General features: G+C 48.5%; 2 protein-coding genes across 6 annotated transcripts in view; one reads left to right on the top strand and one right to left on the bottom strand.

The window, feature by feature from the left end:
• Nucleotides 1–15,827, bottom strand: part of LOC310686824 (GTPase KRas) — a 263,944-nt gene that overhangs the window by 218,239 nt on the left and 29,878 nt on the right. The gene's annotated exons all lie outside the window — the stretch shown is intronic.
• Nucleotides 10,775–15,827, top strand: part of USP6NL (USP6 N-terminal like) — a 133,316-nt gene continuing 128,263 nt past the window's right edge. The window contains exon 1 of one of the 5 annotated variants that reach the window (XM_083461101.1): nucleotides 10,775–11,056. The gene's annotated coding sequence lies outside the window, so the exon portion shown is untranslated. Of the gene's footprint in view, nucleotides 11,201–11,252; nucleotides 11,423–11,665; nucleotides 11,776–15,827 lie in introns of those variants that run through there. The other 4 variants (XM_083461104.1, XM_083461102.1, XM_083461105.1 and 1 more) reach the window with 4 other exon arrangements.

Below are 15,827 nucleotides of genomic sequence, written 5' to 3'. Positions count from 1 at the left end.
GAGCTGAGTGGGACTTTGGTGGGGACCAAACTACCCCAAAAGGATCACGATGTGTCCCCACCAGAGCTACTCCTCCTCCCCCAGCACCCCATACATTTATTAATCTCTATAAATAAGCAATAATATCAGGAGATTAGCAAGTAGCCTGCCTCTTCTACCAGAGAGTGGGAGACTCAGGCGATGTCTACAGTTTCCAGGAACTCTTCTCGCTGTGCAACTTTTGAGCTGAGAGTTTGTTTGGATCCTGAGCAAGAACCTGAAGCTTGATAGGGAAGGTGTGCTAGAAAGAAAATGAGCTGAGATTGATTTTTATGTTTTAGCAACTTCGCATTGATGTGCCATTTTTATACATAACTCTGTGTTTTCGTAACATTTTGTTTACACTGTCTATTGTTGCTTCAGTTTTCTTTATGCCCTTTAGAGATATTTTTAATCTATTAAACGGTATAGAAATTCAATAATCAATAGTCAACCACCTGCCATTCTCAGGCTGCTGCCAGGGTAGCCAGAACCGATTCCTTCTGCGAGAACTAGGCCACAGGTGCAAGACTGATAGTGATCTAATCGAGACTCAGTATGGTAAGCATGTCAACAGGATTCCTGAATAGTACCTTTCTGGGCATGTTGCACCAGCGATTGGGACACATCAGGCGTGTGCAGAAGGTTCTGGCCAGAGGGTAGTGTTCTTATTTCTGTTGTACAGGTTCTGCTGCCACTGAGTCACGGAGCTATACAGGCCAGAGGAATTTCTGTGTGTGTGAGTGTATGCATGTACTGTGAATGTTGTATTGCAGATGATAAGAGGAAGAAGGCATCCTTGGCCAATGGAAACAACTTCTTTACTCAATGGGTGTGCTATTCTACACCAGTTGTACTCGGAGCAGACCCAATGAAACCAATGAATTTAAAGAAACAGTGTACCATAATGGTTAGCATGTTGGACTATGACATGGGAGACCTGGGTTTTAATCCCTGCTCAGCCATGAAGCTTGCTGGGTGACCTTGGGCCAACCTAAACTACCTCACAGGGCTGTTGTGAGGATGAAATGATGATGATGAGGAGGAAGAACCATGTGCACCACTTTGAGCTCCTTGGAAGATGAAGGTGGTCTATAAATGTAAAGAAATAAAAATAATAAATAAACACACTGAGTTCAGTGGGTCTTCTCTAAGAGATGGACAGCACCCAACTTGTGGTCTCATTTCTTCTTTTTTAAAGCTGTATTTAAAGATTTGTGCAACAGTCTTTTTTCCTACACCAGGAGGGCTTGGAATAACTCCTCTACCCCATCACCCTAGGCCAGTAATGGATGAAGGAACCTGTGGTCTTCAGGATAATGTTGGACTCCAACTCCCATCAGCCCCAGCCAGCATGGTCAATGGTCAGGAATGATGGGAGTTGTAGTCCAGCAACACCTGGCAGGCCAAAGGTTCTCTGCCCCCGATTTAGCTACTGTTGTTTCACCATGGGCTGTTTTTACTTCCTGGAACAGCTCTCCCAACAGGAACCTATGCAGGCCTTTTCAATTTGTGGCTCTCCATCTGCAGAATGCCCTTCCTAGCAAGTTCAACCTGGTGCCCTCATTGACATCACTTTGGCACCAAGTAAAGACTTACTTTCCCAGTCCCAGGCTTCTGATAAACTGAGATGGTGTTGTTGTGCTGCCAAGTTCCCTGCAGCCATTACAAGGGTTGTTTTATATGGGTGGTTTTTTTTATAATGGTCTGATGCATTTACGTTTTTAAATGCATTGTAAGTCGCTTGGAGACATTTGGGTAACAAGCGACTAAATAATAATAATAACAGCAGCAACAACAACAATACTTCCTTTTCATTGATTCATAATAAAAAAATTCCTTCCAGTAGCACCTTAGAGACCAACTAAGTTTGTTATTGGTATGGGCTTTCATGTTCATGCACACTTCTTCAGACAGACTGAAGAAGTCACCAGACACTTTTATAGTGAGAGGGTGGGGAGGGGTATTACTCAGAAGAGTGGTGGGTATGGGTGATTGGCTGGTGGCTGTGGTAAACCTGTTGACGACTGTTGACAACTGCAATTGGTCTTACAGGAAAAAGCAAGGGGTGAGAGGGCTAAAAATAGCTTTATCATGTATAATGAGATAAGAATCCAATGTCTCTATTCAGACCAGGTCTCTCCATGGTTTTAAGTTTGGTAATAAGTTGCAATTCAGCAACTTCTCTTTCCAGACACAATGCCCAGGCTCTCACCCCTGGGAGGTTACTTCAGTGCTGCTAACACAATGGTTCGCCGATGAATTGATGCTTTTGAATTATGGTGCTGGAGGAGACTCTAGAGAGTCCCATGGACTGCAAGAAGAAGCCCCATGGACTGCAAGGTTAAGGGGTAATATGATAGCCATGTTCAAATATATAAAAGGATGTCACATAGAGGAGGGAGAAAGGTTGTTTTCTGCTGCTCCAGAGAAGCGGACACGGAGCAATGGATCCAAACTACAAGAAAGAAGATTCCACCTAAACATTAGGAAGAACTTCCTGACAGTAAGAGCTGTTCGACAGTGGAATTTGCTGCCAAGGAGTGTGGTGGAGTCTCCTACTTTGGAGGTCTTTAAGCAGAGGCTTGACAACCATATGTCCGGAGTGCTCTGATGGTGTTTCCTGCTTGGCAGGGGGTTGGACTCGATGGCCCTTGTGGTCTCTTCCAACTCTATGATTCTATGATTCTAAGAAGATCAAACCTATCCATTTTTAAGGAAATCAGCCCTGAGCGCTCATTAGAAGGACAGACCCTGAAGCTGAGGCTCCAATTCTTTGGCCGCCTCATGAGAAGAGAAGACTCCCTGGAAAAGACCCTGATGTTGGGAAAGATGGAGGGCACAAGGAGAAGGGGACGACAGAGGATGAGATGGTTGGACAGTGTTCTTGAAGCTACCAGCATGAGTTTGACCAGACTGCGGGAGGCAGTGGAAGACAGGAGTGCCTGGCGTGCTCTGGTCCCTGGGGTCACGAAGAGTCGGACACGACTAAATGACAACAACACAGTGGTTTGACTTCCTCCCTGGAGGCACACTCCATTGTCTTGCAAGACAGACAGATGCCAACGAACAACAACAGACTGATATTAAGGCCACTTTCGGCCATTACCTTTATTGATTATACCTGCTCCAGCTCAGAAGAAAACCTTTCTCTTTCTGCCGTGTGCTTGCCTCTAACCCAGCTTTGCCTTAGCCTGGATTTGGATTTCACTCATGCTGCAGAATTTAGCTCTATCGTGGAGGGTGCACTGAAAAGAATGTAGAAATAAGGGATGATTTGAAACCCAGATATCAGAGGAGGGGGGAAGGAGGCAGGGGGGAGTCAACGCAGAAAGTAGAGAACCTGTAAGGAGAAAAGGGATAATTGGAAAGTGGGGCAGGCAGAGGGGGAGATGGAGGGCACCTGTATTGACAGAATTAGCTTCTTTTATCAGGTGTTCAGGAAAGGCTAGCTGATGGGGTGCATTCGGAACCGATTCAGAAGACAGGCACTAATGAGAACAGTGTCCTGGGCCAGCTGATGCGAGGTTTGGAAAACTCCGAACAAAGGCTGCCTGGGTGGCAGTCGGGAGGAGGACAAATAAATGAAGAGGAGCTGATTAAGAGAGTAAAGATTAGGAAGTGTGTGTTAAATTGGACATTGGGTTTAATAAAGTGCAGCCTGCAACAAATTGCCTGTAGACCCACTCTTGGAAAGGTGTGCTGCGTCAGCCTCGTGGCAAGTGATGGGAGCTGTGTGCGGGAGCACAACTTGACAGAGGGGCCAAGCCCACTGGAAAAGAAATGAAGATGGGTGTTTTAATTAACATGGAACCGGTCACACACTAAGAATGGAGGTATTATGAAGCACCTTTCCTTTAGCTGCAGAAAAGGTTGATACGGAGGGCAGAAGGTGCACCAGAAAATTTATTAAGTTTATTATTACATTTATATTCCACCTTTTCGCCAATGTAAAGTAAAAAGGTAAAGGACCCCTGGATAGTTAAGTCCAGTCAAAGGAGACTATGGGGTTGCGGCGCTCATCTCGCTTTTAGGCTGAGGGAACTGGCGTTTGTCCATGGACAGCTTTCTGGGTCATGTGGCCAGATGACTAAACCACTTCCGGCGCAATGGAATACCTTGACGGAAACCAGAACACACAGAAACACCGTTCACCTTCCTGCCACAACGGTACCTATTTATCTACTTACACTGGTGTGCTTTCAAACTGCTAGGTTGGCAGGAGCTGGGACAGAGCAAAGGGAGCTCACCCCGTTGCGGGGATTCGAACCGTCGACCTTCTGATCGGCAAGCCCAAGAGGCTCATTGGTTTAGACCACAGCGCCAGCTGTGTCCCAAGGAGATCAAGTTCGCCAAGGAGCTCAAGGTGACGCATTGTCTCTCTCCCCCTGCCCCACCTCTCCATTTTATCCTCAAAGTGTCTCCTGCTTGGAAATGAAGAAGAGGAGGTTCTGGCCCCAAATAAGAGGGTGTTTTAATATGGCTTGGGCTGTTTGTTTTAAGAATGGAAACTCAGCTCATTCTAACCGGTGAGCATGCTGCCCCTGACATTGCCTGTCACTCAAATGCTTGATAAAGAAGAGAAGAAGAAGAGTTTGGATTTGATACCCCGCCTTTCACTCCCTTTAAGGAGTCTCAAAGCGGCTAACATTCTCCTTTCCCTTCCTCCCCCACAGCAAACACTCTGTGAGGTGAGTATGGCTGAGAGACTTCAGAGAAGTGTGTCTGGCCCAAGGTCACCCAGCAGCTGCATGTGGAGGAGCGGGGAAGCGAACCCGGTTCACCAGATTACGAGTCTATCGCTCTTAACCACTACACCACACTGGCTCTCACCAAACAAATAAACAAATACTGCCTAATGTGTCTAATTCGCCCAGTTTTTCCAACGGTACTCCATCAGCTTTCCAACTGCACATCCCTCTCCCCCTGAACTTCACATTATGTATCCAACTGCACACTTAAAAAAACAACAGCAACCAATCAACAACAACCTTGGGCCATAGCTCGGTTGTAGAGCACATGAATTGCTTGCAGAAGGTCCTGGGTCCAATTTCTGGCTTCTCCATAGGTGCTTCCACACAGAAGATATTGGTGGACCCTGCACTGCTTGTGCATGCAAGCTCTGTGCTGTGTCCACACAACTTCATCCTCACCAGACACTGCCGCCTGGTATTACTTTCCCATTTAATCCGGATTTATGTTTCCGCGGAAAATCCGATTAAGTAGGAAAAACCCCGGCAGATACAGTAAATCCAGATTAAAGCAGGTGTCTGGTGGGGGCGGGGAGGACATTGAGTGGCATTTTGATGAGGACATCATGTGGACACTGTGAAAAACTTGCAAGGCAATAAGCTGCCAAGTGGAAGCGTCCCTGGTTGGGCTGCAAAAGGCCTGCCTGAAATCCTGCAAAGCTGCTGACTAGTAGACAGTGCTAAATTACGTAAATGGATGAGGGATAGGCAACTTGGCGTCCCGCTCCTATCAGTCCAGGCCAGCTCGGCCAATAGTCAGAGATTATGGCAGCTGTAGTCTAAAACAGCTGGAAATTGCCAGATTGGCTAGTCCTGAAATGGTCTAATGCAGTGTTTCCCAACCGGTGTTCCGCGGCACACTAGTGTGCCGCGAGATGTTGCCTGGTGTGCCGCGAGATGTTGCCTGGAGGGAGGCGGGCGAGTCCAAAAAAGGTTGGGAAACACTGGTGTCAGGGGTTCAGGAGCAGAGACGCAGAGAAGGGAGGAGACAGAGAGCGAGGGGGAGGAATACGAAGGAAGGATGAGCGGGGATGACGACCCGAGATCACCGAGCCTGTCTAGCGAGTCCGAGGATTCCCAGAAGGGAGCGCCAGCAGCCAGAGCAAGGGGGGAGAGCAGGGGGACACCCCAGGAAGAAGGGTCCAGAGAGGGATCAGAAAGCAGCAGTTGGAGATCGGGACCCACGTGCCCAGCCGGGAGCAGCGGGGAGAAAGGGGACCAGATATCGGGTTCCGGAGACTTTCAGAAAGAGGGAGGGCATGAGTCAGGAGTAGTCACGCCCACCTCGGGGAGCGATGAAACGATCAAGAGGAAAGTGGAGAGTTGGGCGCGCGCGCCAAGTTCAAATGTAGCGGAAGCTGGCGCAGTCAGCAGCCCAGAGAGTGAGCCGGGTCCCAAAGCCCGCCGCAAGGAGGCGGAAGGGTCAGGGGGGTCCGCGTCTGAAGAGAGTAGGAAGGGAGAGACCCAGGGGGGCAGAAGGACCCAGAGACGGAAGGAAAGGCGCAGGAGGTGGAGCAAGGCTAGGGTATTAAGCTGGTGCGCTAGAGGCGGAGACTCAGACGGGTCTTCGTCGTTCTGACCTAGAAGAAGTAGGGCTGCACATTGCAGTTTGGAAATGGAACCTGTAATCCAATAAAGACTCTTTGAAACTGAACGCTGGCTGACTTGGTCCTATGTGAGCTGGGACTGGGCGGCAGCCCTGACAACTGGTTTCTCTTTCAAAAAGGAAACGTGGGTTAAAGCGGCGGCGACGCCTCCCACTCACTTTCCTGCTCTGGCTTCCCTAACAGTTTTCCGAGTTGCGTCACTGGATCCAGCCCCCTTTTCCACATGTGACACGGGGCTGGAGGGAGGGAATGAGGGCTTTACGTCGCGCACAAAGGCAGCCTCCTAGAAGCGCTCTGGGCCGGCGCTGTTTCGCCGAAGGCACCGGAGGACCCCCACCCTCAGCTCCTTCAGAAAGGAAGCCCCGCCCCTCGGCTCCCTACGCCGCCAGGCAGCTCAGCTGACTGACGAGGACGTTCTGCGGCGGCCGCCGCCGCACAACCACCGCAGTTGCTGGCAGCGTCTGCAGCGCAATAAGTAACAGCGCCTGGTGCTGCCAACTCTTTCTCTCTCCCGCCCCCCGCCCCCAAGCTCTTGCGCGCCCCGCGCCAACATCGCCGCGCGCAGCTTCCCGAGCTCGAGGCCAGACGCTGCACGCATGCACCGGCTCGTCATCGGCTCCGGTTGTTGCCTTTCTCCGCCGAGGTCGGTGGACCCCGAGCCTAGGCTTCCTTCCCGCACCCCGCTTTCCGAAGACCGCACACCAGTTGGGCCAGTACATATTCCCCTCCCGTGACTGGAGCGGAATAGCCCTTTCTCTTCTTCCCCAACCCTTGTCGTTGGAGGAGTCCCTCAGTCCCTCGCTTTGCTGCCTCCTCCCCCCCCACCCCCAAAGCTTGGAGGTTCCCCGGCAAGGGGGAGGGGGAAAAATTGAAAGTTACACTTTCGTGTGTCCCTCCCGGCGTGACGCTGCGCGCTGACGTCACGGGGCTGTAATGGTGGTGTGCCTCGAGATTTTTTTCATCAAACAAGTGTGCCTTTGCCCAAAAAAGGTTGGGAAACACTGGTCTAATGGTATGACTTTGTATAAACACAGTATATCCTACACAGAGCAGCGGTTCCCAGCCTTTTCTGCCTATGAATCACAGAATTGTAGAGTTAGAAGGGATCCCAATGGACATCTAGTCCAATTCCCTACGACCCAGGAAATCTCAACCTGTGGTCTCCCATCCCATTTGAAATCACACCAGACCCTGCTTAGCTTTGCAAATGTGCTAGCAGTTTTATTGCTGCACCACTAGGAGGCTATGGGCCACTTGAGGATCGCCAAGGGTCTTGGCAGACCTCTTAATCATAATGCAAGGTTGTCCAAACTATTTCAAAGAGGGCCAGATTTGATGAAGTGAAGGGCCATGAGGGCCAGCCAAAGTTGTTGACCTTTTTTTAACCCAAAGTTGTTGAGGGTTTTTTTTTTTTGTTTTTTTAGGATTTTACCCCCCAAAATAAACTGGAGCCGGATTAGGCCACCAAAATGGACATGCCTGTAACTTAATGGGTTAATAGGACTAGCTGATCAGAAGGTCGGTGGTTCAAATCCCCGCGACGGGGTGAGCTCCCGTTGTTCGGTCCCTGCTCCTCCCAACCTAGCAGTTTGAAAGCACGTCAAAGTGCAAGTAGATAAATAGGTACCACTCTGGCGGGAAGGTAAACGGTGTTTCCGTGCGCTGCTCTGGCCACATGACCCGGAAGCTGTATGCCGGCTCCCATGGCCACTAAAGCGAAATGAGCGCCACAACCCCAGAGTTGTCTGCGACTGGACCTAATGGTCAGGGGTCCCTTTACCTTTACCTCCCCAAGTACGCACACCAGCATGCTATAAAGACAAACAAAAAAGATTAAAAACCTCTGCTGGAAACAAAGTGCATGCAGGGTTGTAACTTTGCAGTCTTATACATATCTACTGATTTAACAGTTTTTATCTGTTTTTCCATATCTTAGACATAAATTGCCTTAAGACGGTGGTTTAGAAGGCAATTAAGAAGTCTAATAATAGTATGCTAGAGTAAATCCCACCGGGGATTGTTCCCAGATAAGTAGGTACGGGATTGAATGGCAGCCCTAAAAACCTACATTCTAAACTGGATCTCTTGTATCTTCTCGGAAGAAAGGCATGCCGTGTTCAGCAGTGATTATTCCTGCTGGGTGCTGCAGTAAGAGGGTAGGTAGGCGTGTAACCCATGCTGTTACCTTCATTAAGATCATAAACCTGCTTTTCTGAGAAAGAAGCCAGTTTGGAGGAGGAGACAGAAGGGCACCACAGGAGTTTAGAGGAGGCCTGGATGCTTGTTTTAAGCCTGCTTTCGAGAGTTAACGGGTGTCTCCAGGTCCCTTATCTACCACCAGACATTGTTGTGGTACGCAACAGAGAAGGCCTGAAAAGAACAATGAGGTTATCCCCCCTTCCTGCTGAAACAAGCTCCCCTCTCCACTTTCCCCCAGAACTAGGAGAGGCACGAAAAGAGCAGAGCAGAAATTGGCTGCATGCAGGCACAGTCTCCAATTGCTTTGGAAAAGCCCTGGGGTGGCTGGGACTTAGGCAGCAGACCTTCAGACGAGTTGCTGTGCTCATTAGGCCTGACAATCCTGTGCATATTGTTTTTTTGCTAATAGTTAACTCCAACTTGCACAGTGTGATTTACTGCTGGCTCACTCCTGACATTGAGGTCTATTTAGTGAGCCATCATATTTTACACACATAGATGTTTAGTTTATACTAAAGACATACAGGGACGCGGACTTAGAAAAAATATTGGGGGGGCCCGGGAAAGCTCATGAATAATAAATAAGCTCATGAATATGCAAATAAAGTGGCTCCGGCCCTAAATCGGGCAAGCCACGCCCCCCCCAGCCAGCCGATTGGCTGGCTGGGAGGTGTGGCCAGTCGGGATTCCCCTGTTCTCGCGGGATTTCCGGCAGTGCCTTGGCTGGGATTCCCTTGGCCGGGGCTCTCCGATTAGGGCGCGCGGCTGGCTGGCTGGCGAAGGAGCAGGTGGGGAGGAGGCGGGGGACGGCGGCGGCGCTCTGGTGGAAGGGCGCCCGCCTGAGATTATTGGGGGGGCTGAGCCCCCCCAAAAAATTTTTTGAGGGGGCTCGAGCCCCCTCAAGCCCCATGGAGTCGGCGCCTATGAAGACATATATGTTTAGTTTATACATTATTTGTTGCTTAGGTTTTCTTCATTTGATGCGCTAGTGTGGCACCCATGGCACAGATTGGTGTTTAGAGCAGCAACAGCTATACTTTGGAATTCCCTGCCTATTGATATCAAGGAGGCTCCTTCGCTGTGTTCTTTTCGGTGTCTGCTAAAAACATTTTTGTTTAGCCAAGCATACACGGATGCTTAGAAATGCTGGTATGCCTTCTTACCTGTTTTAGTATTTTAACTTGTTTTATGTTTTAAACTAGGGACGCAGGTGGCGCTGTGGGTTAAACCACAGAGCCTAGGACTTGCCAATCAGAAGGTCGGCAGTTCGAATCCCCGCAACAGGGTGAGCTCCAGTTGCTCAGTCCCTGCTCCTGCCAACCTAGCAGTTCGAAAGCACGTCAAAGTGCAAGTAGATAAATAGGGACCGCTCCGGCGGGAAGGTAAATGGCGTTTCCATACGCTGCTCTGGTTCGCCAGAAGCGGCTTAGTCATGCTGGCCACATGACCCGGAAGCTGTACGCCGGCTCCCTCGGCCAATAAAGCGAGATGAGCGCCGCAACCCCAGAGTCGGCCACGACTGGACCTAATGGTCAGGGGTCCTTTTACCTTTACGTTTTAAACTATCACCACAATTTTAACATTGATTTTATTGTTTTTAACTTCTTTGCAAACAGTTTCAAGGTGGTTGCTGTTTTCAAACATTCAAGCGGGGTATAAACAAACAAACAGTGCAACCGTGGATGTGAAGGTCCCCTGTCCGTATCAGACTGAACCTGCCTGTGAACTGGTGAAGTGTGGTTTGCAAGAAGTTGGCAGCATTTAAAACTGCACAGCCTTCACACAAGGCAAGGCACGATGATGATAATAATAATAATAATAATAATAATAATAATAATAATAATAATAATTTATTTGTACCCTGCCCGTCTGGCTGGGTCTCCCCAGCCATTAAAAATACATTAAACGATGTCGGGGGGGGGGACAGCTTTGGAGCGGGTGGGAAACTGCTGTCCTAAGACAGGCAGAGATACCCGCTGCCTAACCAGCGGTGGGGAAAAACCCGCTTTGCTCCTTGAGCCTGAAATAGAATCCTCGCTCCCTTCGACCCCTCCCACCCCGAGGTGGGAGGAGCGCAGCCTCGCTTTCGTCCCAAGATGGCGGCGCCATTGAAAAAGCCCTATGCGGGCGGCCCTTTCCCCCCGTGACGTCACGACGTCCCATGAGAGGAAAGGGGCGGAGCCTCTGCGCCCGAGCCTCGTTCCGGTGTCAAGATGGCGCCGGGCCTGGGATCGCCCTATGCGCTTGCCACGGGGCGGCGCGCGGGGCTCGGCAGAGGAGGAGCCGCCGCCGCCGCAGCCTCCTGTCCGGAACGCGGCGGGCGGGGGGAGCGTTGCCATGGCAGCGAAGAGTAGGTGTCACACCGGGCCACTTCCTGGTTGGAGGCCAACGTCCCGGGCACTCAGCTGTGGCGGTTGGGGGGGGGCGGGGGAGGAGGCGGCAACGGCGGCGGCGGCACGAGGCCCCGGAAGGAGCGCTGAGGTAAATTGAAGGGAGGAGGGAGCGGAGGCTGGGCTTGTGGGGAGGGGGCGCCCGGCCCTTCGTGGACCCCCCCGGCAGTGGCGGGGCCCCTCCATGCTGATGGCGAGAGGAGAGCCAGGCCTCGAGGCCTTCCCTGAGGGAAAGGTGGGCTGTTCCATTCTCCCCCAGAGGGGTGGGCGGGCCGGGAGTTTGGCTCACTCCAAATCCACCTCGCGTGTGGTGGGTTTTCCCGTGGAGCTGAGGGCGTGTTGGATTAGTGTTGGGGGGGGCGTCTCTTCCTGGACTTCCCCCCTCCTGCTCCTCTGGGGTCCTTTGCAGCTCGAGGGGACAAAGGGGAAGCTCTCCCCCTCCCCACTTCCATTCATGGTGGGTCGACTATGGGATGGGGGGAGAGTCATGGGGGGAGCGAAATGCCAGGGTTTTTCCTTTGTATGGGAAGCGGGGGGGGGGGTAGTAGGAAGCCGCCAGACACCCCAGTTTCGACTCTCTTGGAGGAGGATGCTGGGTTGGGGGGGGCGGGAAGGAGGAGTTTTCCGGAGGGGGGAGCTAGAGGGTGTGGGGAGGTTTCTTCGTTCATTAAGGTAAGGGGTGTGTGTGTTTAGGGGAGGGGGAAATAACTGCAGACACAGCAGAGCGAAGGTGGTTTGGAGGTGGTGTGGGAGCAGGAGAGGAAAAAAAGGATTTTTTGCTGCTGAATCCTGTGCATTATTTGCTCAGAAGTAAGTCTTGCTATTTCCAATGTGTGTGTTTTAACTTCTAAGTAAGCATGCCTAGCATTGAAGACTGCAAAAGGATTGCTGCGGAAGTTCTGAAAAGTGGAGAGGATCTGAATGGTCCCTGGGAGTCTGTGAGCCTTTGATGTGGGGAGCTGAAGCTTATGGTGGATTACATATAGGGACTCTTAATTTGATTTACTCCGTATGTGTGTATACGTTTTTTAATGCCCACAGTTCAGTAAGACGTTTTGCCATCTCTAACAGCAAGCAATACTGCAATTAAAAGCAGAAACTTGAAATGTTTGCCCCTTTTGGTGATATAAAACTTTTGGGAAGGAAAGAAGTTTCCCATAATTTGTGCCTCTGTTGTAAAAGTCTTGGACCTCTATGCCATGTATTGATATGGAGTTTGGGTAGTGGAAAGAGTCTTGTATTGGGCACAAAAGACTGAACCAATTTTGTTGGTATCTCTCTCTCTTCTTTGAGAGGGTTGATGTTAGAAAGTTATCAACCTAGCAGCCTTGAGGGGGGGGGGGAGTGAGGTCCGCCTGCTCCAGCACATTGGTACTCTTAATACAAAAGTCCTCCAAAAGCAGCTTTGCTCCCTCCACCTTGAATGGTCACTCACGGAAGCTATGGCTGTTGAATTGTAAAGTTCCTTCCTTGATCGGGTCCTTTGGGAGCTGAACCAAAACCACTGACATTTGCTGTTTGGCTGAATGGCTGGTCCAGACAGTAATTGAAGAGAGCTGCTGTATTCTATTACCGATCCCCTCAGGATTGCTTTCTTTGTTGAAAAGTTTGGAGCAGTTTATTAGAGCAACTGGACTGTCAATTTTATATTGTGTGGCGGTGGAATTGAAGTGCATTGTGTAGTGTATAGTTTAACAAAGAACTCTTTCAGCCTGGTCCTGTTTTATTCAGAACTTTTATTCAGAGTTTGGTCAGAGCTTTTTGCCAAGTCAGGCTGAAATCTTCTGCATATTGTACTGAAACTGAGAACACAGTGGGAGTTGCTTTTCAGTAAACATGTGTAGGATCTGGCTGCAAGACTGTATAATATTGCAGCCTTTGTATAGTTACTTTGAATTGTTATTTAAATGATAGCTGCCCTAACCTGATGCACTTCATTTTTCTCCTTGTTGGACAATACCTGTGACCTTTTGGCAACTACGGGGAAAGCTGTTTGTCAAGTGATTCTTTGATGTGTAAATTCACTGAAACTGTGAATGAGGATGAGGGTGTGTCCTGGTGAATATTTGATCTGTGATTCTATTCCTTGCCTCACTTGTCAGTACTGCAGGAAAGGTTGTTAAATCTTAGGAAGTGATTTGCTTTTGTTGTAACTTGGAGCACTTCTTGGATGGTAATGGTGGAAAATTTAAACTGTTAAGTTGCAGGATAGCTGCCTGCCTTATTCTCTTGTGTTTTGTACTCTTTCGCTGAAGACTGTTAAATTAACTCACTGCCTGAAATTTGAACTGAGGGCAACAGCAAGCTTCTCTGTTTTATAGAATTATCTCCAAATTGACAGCTCATTGGTCTGTTGATTAGGAGAATTAGGGTTTGTACACTCATGTCCCGAGGAAGTATTTTGAGACTGAAACTGTGACAATAACATGTTTGTGTTTGTATCTAAAAGAAACCAGCCAGATATAATGCAAGTTGGAGTTGTGCCAAAATGGAGTAGTTGCTCAGGAAAAGGCATTGTCGGCAATTTTCTTCTTGTTATATTATGTTTGGCCAAGCATGGATTATCATACCCTGAACTCTGCTTGTGCTGCAATTTATTGAAGCGCAAACTTCCCGCAGCTTGTGTTACTGACTGCAGAAGCCATGTTCTTTTTAAAGGCCACAGACCTCTATGTGCATGGAAGTAACCTTTGAGTCTTAGGGGCTTGTCTCCAAGTAAACATGCATATGATCAGCTTGAAAGTCTGATTTCACAATAAAAATATGTATAAAAGCAGATTGCTATCTTTTATAATTCTGAAGATAATGCTTAAAAAAATGTGTGGGCAACTCCTGGTGAACTCTGAGAGGTGGCTGAATTAGCAGGCTCGGTTTCAGTGTCCTGCATAGTTCTGGCCCTCTTTGTGTAACTAGTAGAGGCACCAAAATTTATACAGAGTAGTGTAAAAATGCAGAATGGAGTGTTATTTTGGCTGAATTTAGTGGGGGTTTTGGTACAGTCATTCTTGCAGTGGTAGAGCAAGACTTTGAAAAGATGCTATGAACATTTATATACTGCCCTATAACTGCAGGTCTCAGGGTGGTTCACAGGATAAAATCAGAAACATAAAATCACAATATACAGAATCAAAATAAAAACAACAACCCAATAACTCCCCCCCCCCTGTTTCAGGAGAGCATAGAATGTCAATTAGCCCAGCTAAAAAGAGTTAAGACACTAAAAAACACTTTGTAACTAAGGAAATGGTAAAACGTGCATCTTGGTGACTGGACATGAGAGGCTCAGTATGGCTGGCCTAGGAGTTATTTCTTGCTAAGTGGCTTCACCCATGCTAAAATAGCACCTGTCCTCATACTAGGTGGAGTTGTAATTAGAATGGAATTTCTAATAACTATAGTAGCCAAAGCTTGCAAAGGAGCACATTTTTAGCATCGTATGATTATCTAAAAACTCTCACAACACTTATGTCTGTGTCAAAATTACAGTGCAGGAGAGACATGGTACTGTAAATGCTGATGCAGAGATCAGGTCTTGTGTGGTGTCTCTAACAAATCCTTCCAGACCTTGACTGGAGTGTGTGAAAGAGCAGCTTGGTTCTTGGATAACACACACCTCTCTGTCAAAGCACTTGTTGTAGGTCATTGATAAACAGTAGCAGCCCAGAGGGGAGTGTGCTGCAAGTCAAGTATGAGAGCCATTTTATACATCCAGAATTCTGTAGTGAAACCTTCATTGAATGCTATTGCTGCAGGCTGACGGTTATATGCTTGATTGTACCTTGGAAGATTTTTGGGGTAGGGGGGTTAAGTTGAAGGATTTCGTCACAGGTAGAAATGTGACATGTCAAAGAGAAGGCAAAGTTGAACCAAGAACCAGCTCCCCTGTCAAAGTGGACTCTGGTGGGCTTCCTTGGCTGGCTTAAGTACTTGTGCCAAGTAGCAACTGTTCAGTGATCTGGAGGAGGCAGTGAACTTCCCAGCATTTTAATTTCTCATAGATACCTGGAGCAGTGTTGTGGGCATCCTGGTAATTAAAAGTCAGGCAGTTCACAGGCCCAGGTGCCTGCTGTGTGGGGTGGGGACAAGGACCGGCATCAGTGGTGGGCTCTGACACCTGCTTGAGGATGCCAGGTGCTAGTCCTGGCTGAGCATTTCCTCAACCTGCCCGTTTAGAAAATCCAAGTAGATTTATAGATGGGAAAATATTCTTGCATGGATTAACCCTCCTGCAAGCCTCACTTTTTGGGATTCTGACAAAACTCCACTACTTGATTTTGCTGAATGTATAAAATGGCCTTGGTAGGTGCTGCTGTATAGTTGCATCATGGGTTAGTCACTTGAGCTGTTAGATAAACATACCAGTCATATCTGCCACTTGTACCATGATTTCTGCAGCTCAGTAATGTGGCTAAATAACTGTTCTCATGTAAATCAGCTGTCTTTTAAGTCCATGGTTGCAGGGCATTGGCTGTTTACAATAACTTTGTCTTAAAGTCCTTTGTTTTTCACTGAAAATCCCCTTATCATAAAAAGAAGTGGGTGCCACTGAAGCCTCTTGGAAAAGAAATGTACACTTTGCTCTTTGTTTTGAAGGCGTTTTCTGATGCCTTTCGACAGAATTGACAGCGTTCAAGGCCACTAACGACTTAAAAGCACCATATCGCAGCAGTAGCAGTAAAACGGCAGATATGAAATGTGCACCCAATAATAAAAGTTGGCTGTAAACACCTAAGTGCCTGTATTTGCAAAACACAATGAGATCCTGGAAGTAAAATGTTGGTAAAGCTTTTGCAACGAATGCTACAGAGTGACAAGTTCAAAGGCTGGTGGAACAGAATGTGTGGAGTAGAATTTTCGTAGGT

This window comes from Podarcis liolepis (genome assembly GCF_965112155.1).
Source record: "Podarcis liolepis genome assembly, chromosome: 10".
NCBI lineage: Eukaryota > Metazoa > Chordata > Lepidosauria > Squamata > Lacertidae > Podarcis > Podarcis liolepis.
Note: the sequence above shows the minus strand (reverse complement) of the source record. Positions and strands in the feature narration are given on the sequence as shown.